The sequence below is a fragment of the Schistocerca americana genome, chromosome 2, assembly GCF_021461395.2.
Source record: "Schistocerca americana isolate TAMUIC-IGC-003095 chromosome 2, iqSchAmer2.1, whole genome shotgun sequence".
Classification (NCBI taxonomy): domain Eukaryota; kingdom Metazoa; phylum Arthropoda; class Insecta; order Orthoptera; family Acrididae; genus Schistocerca; species Schistocerca americana.
Window position 1 is genome coordinate 385,615,061 of NC_060120.1, and position 21,684 is coordinate 385,636,744.

The window sequence follows — 21,684 nt, forward strand, 5'->3', positions numbered from 1 at the left end:
TATAGATCTGGATAAATAAAAAATAATGAGGCGTATGACTTCTATTATGTGTATTGTTTTTTATATTAGAAACTATTATATGTGAGACATAAATATTAGATCTTTTTAATCGCTTGCGACATACAATAAAGAAACTAGATAACAGACCAAAATATGAAGTATAAACAAAGGCTGCAAAGTGCATAACTACGTTTTTGAGCTCTATGTTGTTTGTGATTAGCTATCCACCACTGTTTTCAGTGACATCCTAGAATCGCACAAATTAACAGTAAAACGTTGTCGAAAAAGTTCCAGTTAATTACAAATTTTACGTTTTAAGATACTTTTCTAATCGTGTATTCACACAAATAAACACAAAATACTATTATTTGGTGATTTCGATATCAATAAACAAGTGGAAGTTAATAACAAGGTAGTGTCAATGATAAAATAGTATTGTTTGTCCTCCTCGTGCCGCTTAATATCCAAAGATGTTTCAGTGTGTCAGTGTCGAACAAAGATGGTAGCGAAGTCCTCTCGTAGTATAATCTGTGATGGCTAGTTTGCGTTTAGTGACCCTGCACCACGCTTGAATTAATGGAATGCGGCTAATTCTAATATGGAGAGGACTAGTTACAAAATATATTTCAGACAAATACGTAAATATAATTTAATTTTTACCGCGTGACATTCCACATTCCGTACAAAACATTGAAAAGTGTATAAACGTAGCAATTGCCGAACGTGATTGGCTTAACTTTGAAATTAGCTTTGAGAAACTATCGTCAGAGGGACTCGAAACATGCCCATCACGGAAAGTACGTCAAGCAAAGTTCCTTTTTGTTAGTGTTGACAATGAAGTCTTGTTTTAGAAGACTGTGAATTATGAACTTACGTCCGTAAATTGTTAATTCGTGTGACGGTATGACGAAATTACGATGTGCATAAGTGGTATTACTTACGAAGAACATTTAAATACGTGTGACGGCCGATTCAACGGCTCAGGTGTTTGTAAGGTAAGATTCTGAAATTTATTTACAAGCTCTTTTTGCATAATAATTCATTGCATTGGATCGAGTTTGGTGTCAGGGATGTTCATTAACGTTGCAGGCACTTTCTGACCCTGAGTATGTTCCCTGGTTATGTTACTTGTTTATCAACTCAGTCGATGCTCGTATTTACTGTAATTGACTTTGAAGATTGTGACTTGAAGGCACTACTCCAGTGCATTATTGTATTGTATTTTTTTCTATGAAGATTAAGCTAAATCAGGCACACATAACGCCATTCTTGTTGTTGTTTATAGGGTTTGGTAATCACTACTGCTTACTTGTCAGTTGTTCTTTGTTGATACCTAGCTCTTTTCTTCCACTTACGAGAATTATTGTTCCTAGCTGTTGGTGGCGGCGATATACACATTTGGGTTGTGTTGCTTCTGTGGATGCATTATGTTACCTAGCTGTACATATTCATTTTGACATTCAACGATCCAATGTCTCTGCTCATACTAGGATCTTGAACATTTTTTTTAGTATGGTGGAGTTACGTCATGTAAGTGTTGTTTGTGTACAAGTGGTGTGGGAGATACCATGTAATGATTACTTGAATTCAAAGTGCAGAAATTTGAGAATTGTTATAATAATTCCAAATTATATAGGCCTAGTGGTGCATATTTCTCATGCCATTGCTCCAATACCTTGTATAGCTGATTGTGTAAAAAATTATCTAAATGTGTGTCAGAACTACTGTCCATTTCTCTCCCCCCCCCCCCCCCCCCCCATGGAAACGCATAAAATATCTCTCTCTCTGAATTGCCTCATTGTGTTTTAATACTTACTTAATGTTAGGATAAATTTTGTTTTGTTGCAGTATGATGTTTGTGTTATACCATCATTGAGTAATCAGTCACTTTCCTAGCTGATTCTTGTGGTGTCGATTGCTCGTGTACACAACTTTATCATGATAGTGGCCTTATAGTTAACGTAGCTCAATTTTTAAGTTTGTTACTGCTGTGCACTTTGAAGGAAGTCCTATCACAGGATAATGCTTCTCTTCCTTGCACCATTTCGTATGCTGACTCCTTAGGATTCACAGGAAATATATAGACCATCATTACCATATTATCTCAACTATTGGTTATATCAAAGTGAATTCAAATTGTGAAACCTAATAATTGTTGTAATTTGAGTTTGACAGGAAAACATTTATGTAAATGTGAAATTTTGTGATCAGACATATGCCTGTTACAGACTTGTGTTATCCTGAAGCCACTGTAAAAATAATATACTAAACATCAGTAATTTAATACACAACAAGAGTTTACCATGATTCATCTGTGTACTTCATCTGTCAAAATCTATATTATGTCTTTACTCTCATTGAATTCCCTTCATTGTGAGCTCAGTTGTCAATTGAAGATAAATGAGATATCGTATGAGCCTTCTTACCGTCACAAATGCATTTTTGTGTTCCTCATACACTGCCTTTATTTAATCTTTTCACATATCATGTTTGGCTATTGTATGTTATCCACGCTAAAAATGTCTGTCTGCTTGTTAGAGATTGGCACATGACTATGACTGTGGTTATCTGCGAAAACAGGTTTTTTTTTTTTTTTTTTCCCCGGGGTGACCACAGTGAAAGTGAAATGCATTCATTACAAAACATTACTTAGTGAAATTCTCTTAGGCATAAATTTACTTTCCTGTATTGGTGGTTCAGCATTAAATAAAACCACAGCATACAACATTCCTGAGAGGTGATGAAGCCTCGGGCAGTAAAAAATAGTGTTTAACCAGCTTGCAAAACACAAATGTGGTAGAAGGCTAGGTGTGCTGATAGTTCTTTAATTATCCTTGAGGTACCAAGTGTGTTGCAATGTGCGGCAGCTTTTTTGTATGTCTACGGCAGTAATTGATGTACACATGTCGAAATTCCTGTCCCCTAGCCTACAGAGGCTTTTTCTGTCTTGCAACCTCTTGTACATTTAGTATTCTTTTGAGAAATGTGGAAGACATCACTTTTTAAGCTAATTATGAAATTTTTATGATTGGACTTTGCCTATATTCCACAGTTTTAAAAGTCTCTTCTTTTTTAATGGTAGAATTGTGTGCTATTATTTTGTTTTATTGGCATAATACACATAACAGAGCTAGGTTGCGATTTAACAGTGGACCTGTAGACCGGTGTAGAAAGAATGTGCAATCACACATCTTGTATAATAAAATATAGTCCCGAAATTTTACTAGGTTTTTCAGCATTAAATGTAATGACATATTTTTGAGGAGAAGCAGTGACATAGGGCTAGTCTGTTGTCAGTTTGTAACTTTTTAATGTTTACATGAGAAATATACCTATTTGTATAAAGATACCAAGAAACTTACCAAGAGGTAGTCAAAGAATATCATACATTAATTCAGCGTCTAATGTTATACACACCAGTAATGACATTAAGATAAAGATTTGAAATACTTCACACAGATCATCATACTTTCATGGCCCACTGTGTTATGTTAATAAGAAAATACTCCTGTTCATTAAATAAAGAATCAGTGGTTTGTTACAAAAATAATTAGAATGGAAGTAGCTGGGTAACATCGTTCAACATAATTTTTGTAGTTGTGTGTGAGAAGTGCATGTGAAAACATGCACTGTGGTTTCAGTGCTGATACTTTCAAAGTCCTGAGTGGGAATATCGTAGCCTAGGAATGAGATGATTTAGCTATGGTCTAATATGTTGAGTTTTGTCAATTTTGTTCTCCTTGTGCTTGGTCTGATTGATGGATTGGTGCAAAATCTTCAGTTTTCAACTGCATACTGCAAAAAAACAAGCTATCTGAGAGTGTTGAGAATGTTACATTTGACATATGTGATGACTGCTGTCACTAGACTATAATAAAATTTCTCTTTTTCTCGAGAACAAGAGAAGCCCTAGACAGACAAATTTAATCACCAAGCAACTAGTGAAGTGTGACATATTAAAGAAATAATTTAAAAAGTACGGGCTGTGTTCACTGGAATCCCATATGCTACAGAGTCGTAACAGTCTGTTAATAAGTTATACTTCATACTTTCAGCTTGAGTTTCCTGCAAACTATTACTAAGCATTAACAAGCCACCTCAAGTGTAGATAATAAGTACAGGTGTATCTTCCCCCACTCCTTCGCCCCTCATTCAAATGTGTGAAGAATGTAATTGTGCATGGAGAGTGCCTGTGTAGTTTTCAGTGTCTTACTAAACCTAGTTTCAGTCAAGGAAGAATGAATTAACCAAGCTGATCTTCGGTAGAACAGTGACAATAACGAACAGTTCTTTCGGAGTCATGCGTTCTTCGGATATTACTTTCTGCCATTCTTTTTGTATTTTGTTCCTTATTTCACCATAAATGCTGTCAGATTGCTGATTCTAAATGGAAGTTCAGTATCTTCCATGTAGAAAAATGGCATGAGAAGACTGTATAAATAAATCAGTCATGCTTTCATGTAGTCTTACATGTTGCCCTGCAGAACCCTCAGTTATGAAGATCTTAGTTAAAGAAAAGTGCTAGAAGAATTATTCAATACATTGTACTATATTAAAAATTTGCAGTGATTAATATTGAAGAGAACAAGAACTAAACCAAAGAGGGAACATGTCCTGGAAACCTTTCAGTAAACTAAATATTATTTTCAAAACTAAACTTCCAGTGTGTTTGAAACAAAAACTTTACAGTCAAATTGTATTTACCAGTTTTGACTGCTGGCTGAGAGACATGGACTTTTAAGGCGAAAACTATCCGGAAACTGGGAATAACTCATTTGCTATTGGAGACATGCATGTCAGGAGAGAGGCTAGAAAACAGACAGTCGGTTCAGAGAAAAAGCCGAGTTAAAGATGTAATTATGACTGTAGGCGTAATGGAAATGAAATGGCAGCGTGTTCGCCAAGTGGATTGTTAATGTATTAAGGAAGTTCCAAGGTGTAAGAAATGTGAGTTGTCAATCTAATAGAGTAATTTAGGTGTGCATAGCAGAAGACTATAAAGCATGGAAATCTCTCATGGAAGACTCTGTCACACAATGGATTTCAAATGACTGAAGATGATGAGTGTTGTACTGTGTGGGGGGGGGGGGGCTGGTAAAGTTTGGAGTTTAATTGTTTTATGTTCAGTGTAACAATTTTTATCATTATAGTGAAGCAATCCGCAGAGCTTATTTTATGATCAGTAATTAAAAACCAGTAGCTACGTTTGCAATAACAATTACTGGTACATGAAAAATTCCACATTTTGACGTAATCTGTTGTCAGTAGAAGAAGAATGGGTAGCTTTGAGGGATGAAGTAGTGAAGGCAGCAGAGCATCAAGTAGGTAAAAAGACGAGGGCCCGTAGAAATCATTGGGTGACAGAAGAAATATTGAATTTAATTGATGAAAGGAGAAAATATAAAAATGCAGTAAATGAAGCAGGCAAAAAGGAATACAAAGGTCTCAAAAATGAGATCGTCAGGAACTGCAAAGTGGCTAAGCAGGCATGGCTAGAGCACAAATGTAAGGATGTAGAGGCTTATCTCACTAGGGGTAAGATAGATACTGCCTACAGGAAAATTAAAGAGACCTTTGGAGAAAAGAGAACCACTTGTATGAATATCAAGAGCTCAGATGGAAACCCAGTTCTAATCAAAGAAGGGAAAGCACAAAGGTGGAAGGAGTATATAGAGGATCTACACACGGGCGATGTACTTGAGGGCAATGCTATAGAAATGGAAGAGGATGAAGATGATATTGGAGATATGATACTGTATGAAGTATAGAGCACTGAAACACCTAAGTCAAAACAAGGCCCCGGGAGTAGACGACATTCCATTAGAACTACTGACAGCCTTGGGAGAGCCAGTCCTGACAAAACTCTAGCATTTGGTGAGCAAAATGGATGAGACAGGCGAAATACCCTCAGACTTCAAGAAGAATATAATAATTCCAATCACAAAGAAAGCAGGTGTTGATAGATATGAAAATTACCTAACTATCAGTTTAATAAGTCAAGGCTGCAAAATTCAAACGCGAATTCTTTACAGACAAATGGGAAAACTGGTGGAAGCTGACCTCGGGGAAGATCAGTTTGGATTCCGTAGAAATATGGGAACACGTGAGGCAATACTGACCCTTTGACTTATTTTAGAAGCTAGATTAAGAAAAGGCAAACCTACATTTCTAGCATTTGTAGGATTAGAGAAAGCTTTTGACAATGTTGACTGGAATACCCTCTTTCAAATTCTGAAGGTGGCAGGGGTAAAATACAGGGAGCGAAAGGGTATTTACAATTTGTACAGAAACCAGGTGGCAGTTATAAGGATCTAGGGATGTGAAAGGGAAGCAGTGGTTGGGAAGGGAGTGAGACAGGGTTGTAGCCTCTCTCCGATATTATTCAATCTGTATATTGAACAAGCAATATAGGAAACAAAAGAAAAATTCGGAGTAGGTATTAAAATCCATGGAGAAGAAATAAAAACTTTAAGGTTTGCCAATGACATTGTAATTCTGTCAGAGACAGCAAAGGACTTGGAAGATCAGTTGAATGGAATGGACAGTGTCTTGAAAGGAAGATATAAGATGAACATCAACAAAAGCAAAACGAGGATAATGGAATGTAGTCGAATTAAGTCGGGTGATGCTGAGGGAATTAGATTAGGAAATGAGACACTTAAAGTAGTAAAGGAGTTTTGCTATTTGGGGAGCAAAATAACTGATGATGGTCGAAGTAGAGAGGATATAAAATGTAGACTGGCTATGACAAGGAAAGCATTTCTGAAGAAGAGAAATTTGTTAACATTGAGTATAGATTTAAGTGTCAGGAAGTCGTTTCTGAAAGTATTTGTATGGAGTGTGGCCATGTATGGAAGTGAAACATGGATGATAAATAGTTTAGACAAGAAGAGAATAGAAGCTTTCGAAATGTGGTGCTACAGAAGAATGCTGAAGATTAGATGGGTAGATCACATAACTAATGAGGAGTTACTGAATAGGATTGGGGAGAAGAGAAGTTTGTGGTACAACTTGACTAGAAGAAGGATCGGTTGGTAGGACATGTTCTAGGCATCAAGGGATCACCAATTTAGTATTGGAGGGCAGCGTGGAGGGTAAAAATCGTAGAGGGAGACCAAGAGATGAATACACTAAGCAGATTCATAAGGATGTATGCTGCAGTACGTACTGGGAGATGATGAAGCTTGCACAGGATAGAGTAGCATGGAGAGCTGCATCAAACCAGTCTCAGGACTGAAGACCGCAACAACAACAACAACAACAACAACAACTGTTGGCATAATGTATTAGAAGCTCGAACATATTTTTATGGTGCATTTATGAAGCGGTATGACAATAGTAGTGTTGCTGTTATTGCGAGTGTCCTGTGGTTCTGTCATCTTTCCATAAAACCTACACGTCATTGAGCTGTCAGTAGCACTCTCCTGCATTTCTTTAGCCTTTTCTTGTATATTGCCATATATTCTGACAGTGTTTGGTCTCCTGTACCCATCTTCACTCATCCAGATGTCAAATTGGTAACTGATACGGTGTATAGCTTGCAAACATGATTGGTTCTTTCGTGTAATGTGAATGTACTGTTGTAACTAATGAGGGGAAAAAGTCATCAAATATATTTGGGGGCTATATGGCGCTTGTAAATATGCTGCTTAGGGTGGCAATATCAACATTTGTGGAGTATATGACCTGTTTCACACACCTGGCCTGTTTGCTTGAGTGGGTCAGTCAAATACCAGATTACAAACAGAAACCCATGGGTAATCCACAGTGGGGCTTAGGACTTCTTTGTGGTAACGAATATAACTTCTCCTAATGTTTTGTAATGTCCAACTAATCCACTGATGACAGATTTCATTTAATTATTTCATAACACACTTTATGGTGTATGGTGGACGGTACTTGACTTGTATTTCTAATCTGTCCTAGCTCTTGTATATAAGTGCTTTGTAAAGAGACAGTTCTCTGCTGCATGAATGCAGAGTCTTAAGTATGAAATCCTCTGAAGAAAGGCAACACCCTTTTAAGACCTATCCTAAAGCAATAGTGCCTGGTTACATTTAGAAAATAAGCAAGTGAAAGAAGTGTACTACCTGGAAAGTGACTTGCTCCCTTAGGAAAAATCGTGTAGAAACTTATTATCAAACATATGCCCCCACTAAATGGACGTTTTTGTAAGGAAACACATTTTTTCTTCAAAATAGCTCATTGAAATAAGTGAAAATGTAACCATCTCTCTCAGCACAGTACATATCATGCTGTTTGTTTTTAATATTAATGTCAGTGGTATCTAATAGTAATGAGTTGTGCTTCAGGGTGCTGCAAGTGGTAGACAGTGGTCTAGTTGCCATCTGTCAGAAACACTCTTTAATCAGACAGACAGCATTGTGTGATGTTTTATCAGTTTCAGCTCCTTTCCTGTACATAAAGAAAGCAATGATGCAAAAGAGTGTTGGTAGGTGTAGGGCTGACAGATTTGGAATAAAAAGCTACCTATTTAATTTAGTGAAATGAACCTAACTTATTTTTCGTCAGATGCTGAGGAATACTGTGTTATTAGTGTTTCTATGCCCCAAGCCCTTTTCCTCGTGTTGTCTGCTTGTAGCTTTCATAAGCTTTGTGGCAATTTTTAGTAAAGGAACATTTATTTATTGTATTTTCCTCTCCGTTCAAATGCATGTAGTTTTTATTTTTCTTTAATTTTTTTACGGTTGGTTAAGTCGTCGATAACTTTCATGTATTAATTCACAGTAAAATTACATCTAAGTATCCACATAATTTGAAACAGCAGATATTCGCTTGCACCTTCGTGATCTTGCTTGTGGTTGCGGCGTCTTCCCAGACGCTAGAGCTTATGAACATCGCGCTGAAAACACATTAATTATTCACGTTATGCGATAAGGCTCCGTAGCAGTATTCATGTATGCAGAGTAGCAAGCGGAAGGCAGGAGTCATTGAAGAAGCCAGGCAAAGCGCCTCTGCATTCGGCCGCCGTTTCGGAACGTATAAAGTGGTCTTTACGGAGCCGCGTCGAGCTGTCCCATGCCGCGCGTTGGCGTAGGGAAACCAGGACCTTTTCAGAAGTGCCAGCTCGCTCCCATCTTTCCTCGCCAGTTCCTGCTGCAGCTAGCCTTCGTCCTCTCCCCCCCCTTCCCCCCCCCCCCCCTTTCGATGTAAAACTTTCTTGAGCTTTGCTGCTCCGACCCCCAGTCAGGAGGCTGCCCACAAAAACAGGCCGCAGACAAAGAGCCGTTTTGCACCGGGGCCACCTTTGATAGCCTCTCCTTCGCCCCGCCTGGACTCGTGCGCCTCTCTCTCTCTCTCTCTCTCTCTCTCTCTCTCTCTCTCTGCCCCTCGTCTTCTTCCCTTCTCCTGTTATAACCCTCTTCTCTCTTCCACCTTTCTTTCCGCCTCTCGCGCACGCACGTTTACGCATCGCATCGGTGTGGAATCTCACCTCGGATCTGTCGCTGTAGACGGTCGCTTCCTGTCAGCAAGGCAAAACTGCGGATGCGTTCTGGGAAGAGACAGGATAGGCGCTTCGTGTTCACTTACGTTTCGTAAGCCATCGGTGCTTCAGCAGAAACTGGTGGATTGCTAATATAGCGGCACTGCGAACGAATCAGACTGACATTATATTGGCTTGTGTATGTTTGATTACTAACTTGTTTTCAACGACCGTAGTCAGTAACAGCTAGGAGTGTCAGTGCGTGTCTCTGTGGTCAGTCGTGTGTTCGAAGGACTAAGATTGTTGCAAATTTTTTTTTGCGACAAAATCACAAGATCTGTTCGGTTTGGATTCGTATTGTGTAAGGCTTGCGGCAGTACTGTACATCGCAGCCGCAAATGCAATCAGCATCCTCTTAAGTTGTTCGTTCTGCACTGTAGCATCTTGTAAAAATATTACACAAATCATAATAGTTATCTAGAAGAACCGTGTAACTAAATTCTGGTTACCGGCGTTCACCGAACATTGCAATAACGGTTAATTTTTTTTCCCGTGTATAAGGTAACATGGAGGGCAAAGGCGCCAGAACTAAAAGTTCACGTTGCTTTGTATGAGCAGACTAATGGCCTGATATTGTAACGATGTGTGGAAGATATCTGCGGTAGTTGTCCGAATCCTCATTACAACGATAACAGCAGCAAGCTGCATTTCATTTTATATACGTATCTGGTCACCTTACGACCAGTAACTCTGCGAATACACTGTCTCGTTTCATTGCTCTTTAATAAGATCTTTTGGACTTCACACCGTCCCAAATGGTTTAGAAACCAATCTGCATAGGCATACATACATACTTCGCAAGACATCATACGGTGCATGGCAGAGGCTACTTCATACAGCAACTAGTCATTACCTTTTCTGCTCCAGTCGCGAGTGGAGCAGGGAAAGGGGGGTTTTCAAAGTAGATTCTTGAGATAGTAGCCCACGACGACTCAGTAACACTGTGATCTGGTGACTGGTGGCCAGCTGAGATTCGACAATTCGCACTCGTGCTCACAAAACCAGCGCGGAAGAGGAAGAATGATTGTCGATCATCGTCCGTATTGGCCTAATTTCTCGAATTTTCTCCTCGTGGTCACTACGCGAGACGTATGTGGGTGAAGTAATATGTTGTCCGACCCTTCCCGGAAACGGCACTCTCGAAATTTCAATAGTAAATCTCTCCGTGATGCACAACGCCTCTCTTGTGTTGAGCATCTCCGTAACGCTCTCGAGCTGGCTAAACGATCCCGTGACGAAACGCGCCGCTATTCGTTGGATCTTCCCGATCAGTCCTTCCTGGTAGGGATCCCAGAGAGGTGAACAATACTCAAGAATCGGCCGAACAAGCACTTGCAGGCTATTGCCTTCGTGGATGAGTTTCATTTCCCTAAGATGAGTATGAATCTTAGTCTGGTGTCACTTTTCCCAGTATTTGTTTTATGCGGTGATTCCACTTAACGGTCGTCCTGAATAGTTACACGTAGATATTGTACAGTAGTAGATACTGTTTCCAGCGATATGTCATCAATAGTGTAGCTATACAGTTGTGTATTTCTTTTCCTATGTAGGACATGTTCTGAGGCATCAAGGGATCACCAATTTAGTATTGGAGGGCAGCGTGGAGGGTAAAAATCGTAGAGGGAGACCAAGAGATGAATACACTAAGCAGATTCAGAAGGATGTAGGTTGCGGTAGGTACTTGGAGATGAAGAAGCTTGCACGGGATAGAGTAGCATGGAGAGCTGCATCAAACCAGTCTCAGGACTGAAGACCACAACAACAACATGTATGCGCCATATGTTACATTTATTTACCTTCAGGGTCATCTGTCAGAGGTCATTCAACAAATGGTTACTATCTTCTGGCTGTGCTACTTTGTTACAGACAACCGCATAACATGCGAGCAGCCTTAAAGAGCATCCGACGCTTTTTACTAGATCATATATTGTAAACAGTAACGGGCCCATCACACTTCCTTGGGATATTCCGGAAATTACTTTTACATCTGTCGACTTCGTTCCGTTAAGAGCGACGTGTTGAGTTCTGTCTGCAAGGAAGTCTTGAATGCAGTCGTAAATCCGCTCCGATACTCGATAAACTCGTATTTCTTTCACTAAATGGCAGTGCGGGGCGGTGTCAGATGCCTTCCTGAAGTGCTGTGGGATGGACCTTATCAGTCAGAATGGTAACATAATCCGTGGCAGTAATGCAACCTTGCAGAGTAGCCATGGGGCCCATGGAATACCAAAATATGGCTGCCCACATCATCACCGAACCCCGCCACGTTTCACTTATGGGACGCAAACTTCGGCCAGAAGTTGGCAACAGCATGAAACACAAGACTCATCAGACCAAATAACTTTCTTCAGTAGTGCCGTAGTCTGGGTACTATGGCCTCGGCGCCATGTTTTCATTTTACGGACATTCGCATCACTGATGAGTGGTTTTGAAATTCCATCTCTCCCTGCAATTCCCTAATTACTCGTCTCCTTTCGTATTGTTTTGGTGCTGACAGGGTTCGCGAGTGCGACTTTTGCAGCTGCCGTTCTCTTATTTTTCGTCACAACCCTCTTCATTGACTGTCCGTCACTATCGCTCGACACACAATTTCGTCCACCTCGTGACTTGGGGGATGATGTCTATTTTCCTGGCTCGTAGTGTAAATCTTCGATACGATGCCTTGTGAAATGCTAAATACTTGGACTCTCTTGGTTACGGAAGCACCCACCATACGAGCACCAACTGTTTGTCCACATTAGATTTCACTTAGCTCCAGATGGCGCAGTGCTTAGCACACTGGACTTGCATTCGGGAGGACGGCGGTTCAAATCCGCGTCCGGCCATCCTGATTTAGGTTTTCCGTGACTGCCCTAAATCGCTCAAGACAAATGCCGCAATGATTCCTTCGGAAGGGCACGGCCGGTATACAACAGCACAACCCACTGGCTTGGTTAGCATGTGCATTTGTCGTCAAACATACATTCCTCGCAGTGTTTCCATGTTCTTGTCGAACACCTACATGCCACCGTACGACCCATAATTACCCTTACCTTGTCTTCGCGGTTATTACTCTAGATATTCGTTGTTGCAAACAGTCTCATTCTGTAGTCAGTCTCAAGTGCTGTTCTGAAAACTTTTTCAATAGTGTTTCGCGGAAATAGCGTCGTGTTCCCTCCAGGGATTCCCATTTGAATTCACGGAGCTCCCGGTAAACCGAAGGCGTCCATTCGCCTTTCCTGCAACGGACCTTATGTGCACGTTTCACTTCATACTGCTTTGCATCATTCCGCCTAGGTATTTAATTGACGTGACTGTGTCAAGCAGCACACCACTGATACTGTACTCGAACATTACGGAATTGTTTTTCCTACTTCCGTGCATTAGCTTACATTTTTCTGCATATAGGGCAAGCTGTCATTCGTTACACCAAAGAGAATTTGGAAATTTGTGGTAAGCTCTTATGGGACCAAACTGCTGAGGTCATCGGTCCCTAGGCTTGCACACTACTTAATCTAACGTAAACTGACTTACGCTAAGGACAACACACACACCCATGCCCGAAGGAGGACTCGAACCTCCGGCGGGGGGAGCCGTGGCAAGGCGCCCTTGACCGCACGGCTACCCAGCGCGGCACACCAAATAGATATTCTGCCCAAGTGAGCCTGTGTCGTCCTACAGTCATTAAATGACGAGACTTTCCCATAAACTACAGAGTTAACAGCAAACATTCGCAGATTGCTGTTCACCCTATCCGTTAGGCGGTTTATGTATCTAGAGGGCAAGAACGGTTGTATCACACATTCCTGATACACTGCTGACGATATCTTTGTCTGTGATGAACATCCCCATCCAGGACTATGTAGCTGTTACTTGCAATACCCTCTAGCCACTCACAGATCTGAGAACATATTACGCGGCCTCGAACCTCAACATATTGCGTGTCCTCGAACCTTCGTTAAGTCTTCAGTGGGGCACTGTGTAAAACGCTTTCCGGAAATCTTTTAACTTAGTACACGGGAGTCAGTTGCGCTTTTTTCTAGTAGCTTGCGGCTTTGCTCTCAGCTAGAGATTCGCGTCACATGTAAGGGCCAGCCAGTGTCGAAGAGCGCTTTCCGTAAAACCGAGTTGGAGTTACGTCGAGGCCTGGCGAGCTATGTGTTTTCTACGGTTTCAGTTGCTATTGAAGGCCAAAGATTCCTATTTCTGCGTCCTTCATGTGGTAGTCTATGCAACGCATAAACGATTTTAAGTCTGTACGATCCTCCGACGTGAATGATTTTTTTCAAACGGGGCTTACAAAACTTCAACTTTCCATTTGCTGTATTCGGTTGCAACACAAACTGGTCGACGAGTGACTAGATAGAAACTTTCGACCCGCTTAGCGATTTTACGCAGGACAAGAATTTTCTCGGGTTCTCAGCAAGGTCACTAGCTAACGTATGACGTTGTCATATAAGGGGTGATCAAAAAGTTAACGTTTTGAGGGCGTTGCTCGTAGAAGTTATGCCAACTCAAGCAGGAGACATTCGAGCATACGCTCTATAGCCCTGATCTCTCCCCATGCGATTATCACGCCTTCGCTTATGGACTACTTCATGCAGTAGGGCACGATGCTTTACCAAACGGGTATCTTCAGTCTGGTGCGTCGATGGGATGATTGCCTCAGTACTCACAGCTATTTTGTTTAATTATACCGATTGTGGACTGTACGGCATCCGAACGGAAACTTTTTGATCGCCCCTTGTGTATTAGTACCTTTTCGTAACCCCGTCACGGATGCTGCCTGCATGCGTTCTGTTTCGGCCATTTTTATTCCTTTATTTTGTTATTTGGCTAGTGGTGCTGGACCTTAAATTCCCCTGTACGCGCTTTGGTATCAATAAGAGCCCTTAATGTAGAATATGACGTGTGGCTTGTATTATGCCATACTTGGAAATTTGAGAGCACATACGTCACTCTTGTGCCGTCGTAAATAAACATCACGAATTGCGCTACTTATTATTGAACTCCAAATTTATCAATCAGTGGGCCATGATAAAGGCCCCAGGCAGATGAACAAGTCATACACAGTTGACAAATAAATGTTAATAGAGAAGATGAATTTTCATCGAATTTGACAAATAAGCCGACAAACGGCCGTACGACAGATGCAATGGAAATCGTGTCGAAAACGACATATTAAATTCTACTTGACAGATTTACTTATCGGCCACATATTTCATCGTATATGCGTTAAACTTTGGATTGGACCTATACCAAAGCCAGAGAAGTGACGACGGAGAAGACAAAGCCTTATTTTCGCCACACAGAAGTATTCTTATATGACGGCACGTACATGACTTTTGTAAAAGATAGAATTTGTCTCCAAAACGTTTGAAAGAAGGGATAGCGAACATTCATTTGGAAATATTTCCTACACGTACAATATCAAATGCACACATTAGCCCTGTGTAACATGAGAACCTATTGCCCTTTTTGCAAAAGAAGAAGGAAAAAAGTCGTCATGTCGTAAAGGTACGACGTCACAAGGTTGGGCCCAGTCTTAACAGCTATTTGAGGTGTATGTGATATTCCATCTGTTACACTAGATGAATGTGCAACAGAAGCAGTAAGTGATACCGCCTCCAGTTCTGTAATGTCTGTGACCTTTCTTCCCAAATGCATTGGCAGTCGCTGTTGATCACCCTCTTTGTGTTACGTTTGGTTGCATCTGTTTCTTTACATTACGAATCACCGCGAAGTTCATTGCGCCAGGTATTAAGGTTTTCATGCTACATTCGCTTATGGACTGCAGGAAGAGAGATTTCTTAAATGCCCCTGTACGCACTGTGATTAGACGAACTTAATCGATGACGGTAGCGTTACGTAGCAGTTTGTAGAATACAAAGGGTACTAGGAAAGTTTTGTAATACAGCTTTATTTAATTTTTTCGAAGTAATTTCCGCCACATTGATTATCTCTCTCCATCCTCCGAAACCAATCCGTAAACCATTTTTTCCAAGTCTGTTGGGAGTAAGGCACACTCATTGTCCCAAGCCCTCTGGAGGTCCTCACCATCTGAAAACCGCAATTTCTGTCAGTTTCATTTTCGCATGCTGGAACATTGCAAAGTCACAAGGAGCAACGTCTGGACTGTAAGGAAGTTGCTTAAGAAGTTTCAGTCCTGTACCCCGCAAATATTCGGTGTATGCTTTGGCGCGGTGAGCTGGAGCTTTGTGATGAAGGAACAAGTGCCCATTCTTGATTTCGGTCGCAGATTCTTCAAAGATTGGATGACTGTGGACAGGCACTGCTCAATGTACTACTTAGCTGTGACTGTCTTCTGTGTGTCCAAAACACCATGTTCCACAATTCGACTCGATTTGAAAAAAAAAATACAGCTATAATTTTCTTTCTTTACTGGTCGGGGTTTTCTGGCAGCTATGGGTGTGTCGTCATCTTCAAAGACCCAAACTTTGTTTTCAGTCTTAGTTGGTACGTCATAACACTACAGCCAAGTTTCGTCACCTGTCACGATGTCATTCACGTACTGAAATGGTCCCTTAGAAAACTTCTTTAACATCTCCCGACACCAAGTCACATACCGTGTCATCTGCTCTTCCGTCAGTCTATGCGGCACCCAGAGACAACAAAGTTTCTTTACTTGCAAATTATCATGCAGAATCGAACGAATTGCTGGTGCATTTAGCCGTAAGGCATCCTCCATCTGCTTACCGCCTGTCTTCGTCTAGCATTTTCCTCACAGCATCGATGTTTTCCTCCGTAACTGATGATCGTGGCCTTTCCGACCCCTCAGCGTCGTCGAGAGTGAAATTTCCTCTTTGGAATTCTCTGTACCACCTGAACATCATCGAGTGCAACATTCATTTCATTAAAGCACGCTTCTGTCTTTAAACCACGCGCGAAGTTGTACCGAAAAACTGCCTGAACCTCAATTCATGACCACAATGCCATAACAAGCACTTCCAACTGACCCTGCATGTAAACGAGTGCGCCCAGACTTGGCACAGCGGCTACAATGCAAGTATGAAATATTCTCAGAAAACAGCAACAATCAGTCTCCTGTGACTTATTGTTGGGTGATACTGTAAAACTTTCCTAGTACCCTTTGTATGTGTAGATTCCTTACCTATTACTGTTTTTAGAATCTTTGTAAGTACGCTTTCGCAGGGTAGCTGGCGCTTTATCTTCAAGAGTCTGCCACTTCAGGTTTTGCAACCTCTCCGTGACGATCTGGCGTGAGGTCAAACAAACATGTGACAATTCGTGCTGTCCTCCTTTGTGGACGTTCACTATCTCGTGTTATTCCTATTTTTGTGTGGGTTCCACACATTTGAGCCATATTCTAGAATGAGCTGCAAGAGTGTTTCTCTTTCAATTTCCTTTGTAGAGTCACTGCATTTTCCTACTACCTTATCAGGGATGCTATGTCTACAGCCCGCTTTACCTAATATTGAACTTCTGTGGCCATTCTATTCTCCATATCCCTGCAAATTGTTACACCCAGGTAGTGATTTGTTGATCGACTCCAGTTGCTCCTAATTGATATGGTAGTCGAAGGATATTTCATTTTTACCTTTTGTGAAGTGCGCAGTTTTGACATTTCTCGACATTTAAAGGAAGTTGCGAATCTTTCATTTCTTTTCAGAACGTGACTGGATATTTCTACATATTGTTTCAGACAGTATCTCGTTATAGATAAGTACATAATCTGCTAAAAGTCTGGGATTAGTTTAATATTACCTGCCAGGTCATTAATAAATTACCCTCAATTGCAAATATCAGAACGCCTGAAGCTACTACAAGATCCGTCGATGACAATCCATCCAAGGTAACATACAGCTTCCTCTGTTCCGATAAATCCTCTGTCTAGCTATAAATTTTGTTTGATACCTCTTACAATCATACTTTTTTAAAAACGTTGGTGGGGCACTGAGGCAATTGCTTCCAGCGGTCAAGAAATATTGTACCAACTTGACTTCCTTGACGTATGGTTTTAAGGATGTCATGTGAGGTAAGCGCGAGTTGTTTCGCATGACTGACGTTTGTGGAATCCATTCTGTTCGAGTTACCTCATTACGTTTGAACTCAGAATATGTGCTAAGATTCCACAACAGATTTCAAAGACATTGGACGGTAGTTTTGTGGATAACGTGTGCTACATTCCTTGTAAGCAAGTGTGACCTGTCGTTCCTTCCAGTTACTGGGCAAAGTTGTTTGTTCGGTAGATACACGGCAGACCTATGCTATTGTAGATGTAAATTCTGTGTAGGATCTGATAGGCATTCCATCGAGCCCCGGAGCTTTGTTAAGTTGTAGTGATTTCAGCTGTTTCTCAGCACCATTGACAGTGCGAGAAATAAATTATGGCAGTACATCTGTGTCCTGCTTAGTAAAAAGAATGAAATTGGGGTAAAACATCTCTATTTTTGTCTTGTTAACCTTAATTTCAGTTGCTATGGCATCCATGAGCGTCTGGACACTTAATTTTGTATCGCTTGAAAGCCTTTGTAAATGTCAAGAATTTATTCTGGTTTTGTAAGAGGTACTTTGATAATCTGTTACGGTAATTGTTTGTAGGCTTCAGGCATTGCCCTTGTATCATTTAGTCAGTTTTGTTTTAACATCTTTTCTGCTACAGTCGTTGTTTCTTCTAGAAGTTTCTACAAATAGACGGTATACCACAGGCAGGTTCTTTCCATCACGAACTGTTGTACTAAGCATATATATTGAAGCGCCAAAGAAACTGTTATAGGCATGCATATTCAAATACAGAAATATATAAGCATGCAGAATACGGCGCTGCGGTCGCCAACGCCTATATAAGACTACAAGCGTCTGACAGTTGTCAGATCGGTTGCGGCTACTACAATGGCAGATTATCAAGATTTAAGTGACTTTGAAGTGATACTATAGTCGGCGCACGAGCGATGGGACAGAGCATCTCCGAGGTAGCGATGAAGTGGGGATTTTACCGGACGACCATTTCACGAGTGTGCCGTGAATATCAGGAATCCGGTAAAACATCAAATCTCAGACATCGCTGCGGCCGGAAAAATATCCTGCCAGAATGGGACCAACGACGACTGAAGAGAATCGTACAACGTGATAGAAGTGCAACCCTTCCGCAAATTGCTGCACATTTCAGTGCTGGGCCATCAAGAAGTGCCAGCGTGCGAGCCATTCAACGAAACATCATCGATAAGGGCTTTCGGAGCGAAGGCCCACTCATGTACCCTTGATGACTGCACGACACAAAGCTTTATGCGTCGCCTGGGCCCGTCAACGCCGACATTGGTCTGTTGATGCCTGGAAACAAGTTGCCTGGTCGTACGAGTCTCGTTTCGAATTGTATCGAGCGGATGGACGTGTACGGGTGTGGGGACAGCCTCATGAATCCATGGACCCTGTATGTCAGCAGACGGCTTTTCAGGCTGGTGGAGGCTCTGTACTAGTGTGGAGCTTGTGCAGTTGGAGTCGAGTTTGAACATCAAACTCCCCGGGCAAGAACGTTATTGAATGTATCTGGGATGCCTTGCAACGAGCTTTTGTGATGTGATATCCACCTCTTCGTACTATTATGGATTTGTGGACAACCCTGCAGGATTCATGGTGTCAATTCCCTCCAACACTACAAACATTGGTCGAGTCTATGCCACGTCGTGTTGCGGCACTTACGCGTGCTCGCGGAGGCCCTACACGATGTTAGGCAGGTGTACCACTTTCTTTGGCGCTTCAGTGTTCAAGCCAAATGAAAACGTGGGAGATAAAAAAAATGTAAGTAAAGTGTTTATCATTTCAAGAGTAATTGCCATAACGGTTAATACATTTATCCCACCGCGAGACAAAACGGGCAATATTGTCATGGAAAAATATTTGCGGTTGCCTACGGAACAATGATAGTACTCAGGCATGCATCTCTTCGTTCTAAGCAAATCGACGGCCACGAATGTTTTCTTTCTGGCCTCAGAAAATGTCGAAAACGCGTTGGGAGAGAGAGAGAGAGAGGGAGAGACTGTATGAAGGATATGTAAGGGCCTCCCAGCGAAACTTCCGCAACGTTGTCAGAACAACCCTGCGACTTGCGACCGGGCGTTATCCTGCAAAAGAATGCCGTTCGTCAACATTACTTGGCGTTTGGATTTTGCGTGCGCTTCAGTTTTTTACAAGGGACCCACCAGCCGCTGTGCGTTAATTGTGACGATCTCTCCCCATGCAGTTTCCGCATTTTTGGAGCCTTGACGACAGACATCCATGGCCGTCTATTTGCTTCGTACGAAGGGGTGCATGCCTCAGTGCAATGATCGTTCCGTAGGCAACCACAAACGTTTTGCCATGAGGGCATTGGCCGTCTTGTCCCACGGTGGGATAAATATATTAACAGTTACGGCTATTACTTTTGAAATAATAAAATGTTTACTTTCTTTCATTTTCCTCGTTTTCATTTGAGTTCTTCTTATATATAAATCAATTGCTTGACCAGAATCTCTCTAGGCTGCAAGCTTCTGTCCAGAGCTAAGATCCTCGTTGAGATACGGCGCTACATACTTCTTAGAACATGCAAATCCTTCTACCTGTGTACAGGTGAGCTGAGGTTTTCTCAAAAGTTTTCGGTTGCATGTAGAAGTGAGTCCAGTGCTCAATAGATGGAACCGGTTATGAATTTATCCCTACCCTTGGTACTGAGCCTTGCTCAGAGTGTTGCTTGCAGCTTCCGTTTATGTCTCGTTGGATTTCAGTGTATTATCTACTGCGACGGATACCCCTCCGCCATTTACCATTATCCTTACAATATCTGGTTTATGCCAGCTTTCTATACCTGGTATTTTGTGACCTGTACTGCTTTTTAGGATCGTTTCAAACTCTAGCACTTTTTGCGAATGATTCGGCAATTTATCACTAGGATTTTAACCGTCTCATATGTATGTTGAGTAGATGGGGCGTATTTTGTTGACACTAAAGCTTATAATTCGGGGTGCCGTACAACTATCGTTACCTGAAGTACATGGAGACCGTTGTAAACGCTTGGTGCACTCCGGCCACAATCAGCCGCCTTGGTAGCAGTATCTGATGTTTGATTGACATTGACTGATGATTGACATATTCAGGAGGACCCTACACTTCTCAAGAGTATGGTGCAAGTGTAGGAGGTCGCAGCTTAGCTTGTCACAGAATATTCAAAATCTCTGGTTGAGACCTTCTACTCGGGTAAGCGTCAGAGGGTCTCGGTAAGTTATGAGGAAATTGCTGTGAATTGTGAACTTCGTTGAAACTGCGTGAGGAAGGCTGGTCTTAGGCATATATTTATAAAACATGCTGCTTATGTTCTGCCTGTAGTTTAAATATTTTTCTCTGTAATATTGTATTTGACATAAATATTATTATTATTATTATTATTATTATTATTATTATTAACTTGCCAGTTGTAATCTGCGGACAACATACATACTTCAACAACATTTAAAATTAATTAGTAGGGGATTATGAAAATGCAATCAGTCTAGAGGAGAATGCTTACAAAACACTAGTGCAACTAGTCATAGAATTGTTCAAAATATGAGGAGCCCTACAAAACTGGACAGTTGGGATATGGAACGTAAACAAACGACGACAACGTATATTGTCACAGGTTTGTTTAAATCGTGGGTGAGTGTCACGGAGATGCCGAAAAAAGTAAACTGGCAGACGCTAAAATGAAGGCGAAAACTAGTCCTCAAAACAGTTCCGAGAACCAACTTTAAGTGGGGAATATAATATACTAACCCCATGGGGACTCCGAAGACAACATTAGGCTACTTACAGCGCGCAGAGGCGTTCAGCACTTTCATTGCCGCATGCTTAGTGACGAATATTTCACGTCCAGGCCCTCGCCGGGTACACGGCTTCAGCCGTGAGGCATTGTTGTGGTCGCCGACGGCCAAACGGCAGTCAGCGTGTAAAAAGCAGTTGTTTCCTCCCGCGCTCCTTATGCGAACGGGAAGAATGCGAAGTATCCTGTCATTCTCTTCAGTCTATTACCGAGTGTAGATTTAGAATTAAGGAGATATCTTCACTGCTGTGCACCACCTAGTCCCACCACTTTATATTTCTTGAATAAAAAGTGTAACGAAGTAAGTTGCCGAGTCGGGGCCGTTACTATATTCATTTTTCCTCAATTCGTACTCCTAAGGATTCTTTGTATCCCTCTTAGCAAAAGT

General features: G+C 41.4%; 1 protein-coding gene across 3 annotated transcripts in view; it reads left to right on the forward strand.

The window, feature by feature from the left end:
* Positions 1-525: 525 nt before the first annotated feature.
* The window catches only part of LOC124594750 (axin), a 285,091-nt gene continuing 263,932 nt past the window's right edge, over positions 526-21,684 (forward strand). For all 3 annotated transcript variants that reach the window (XM_047133132.1, XM_047133133.1, XM_047133134.1), the window contains exon 1: positions 526-995. The gene's annotated coding sequence lies outside the window, so the exon portion shown is untranslated. The remainder of the gene's footprint in view (positions 996-21,684) is intronic.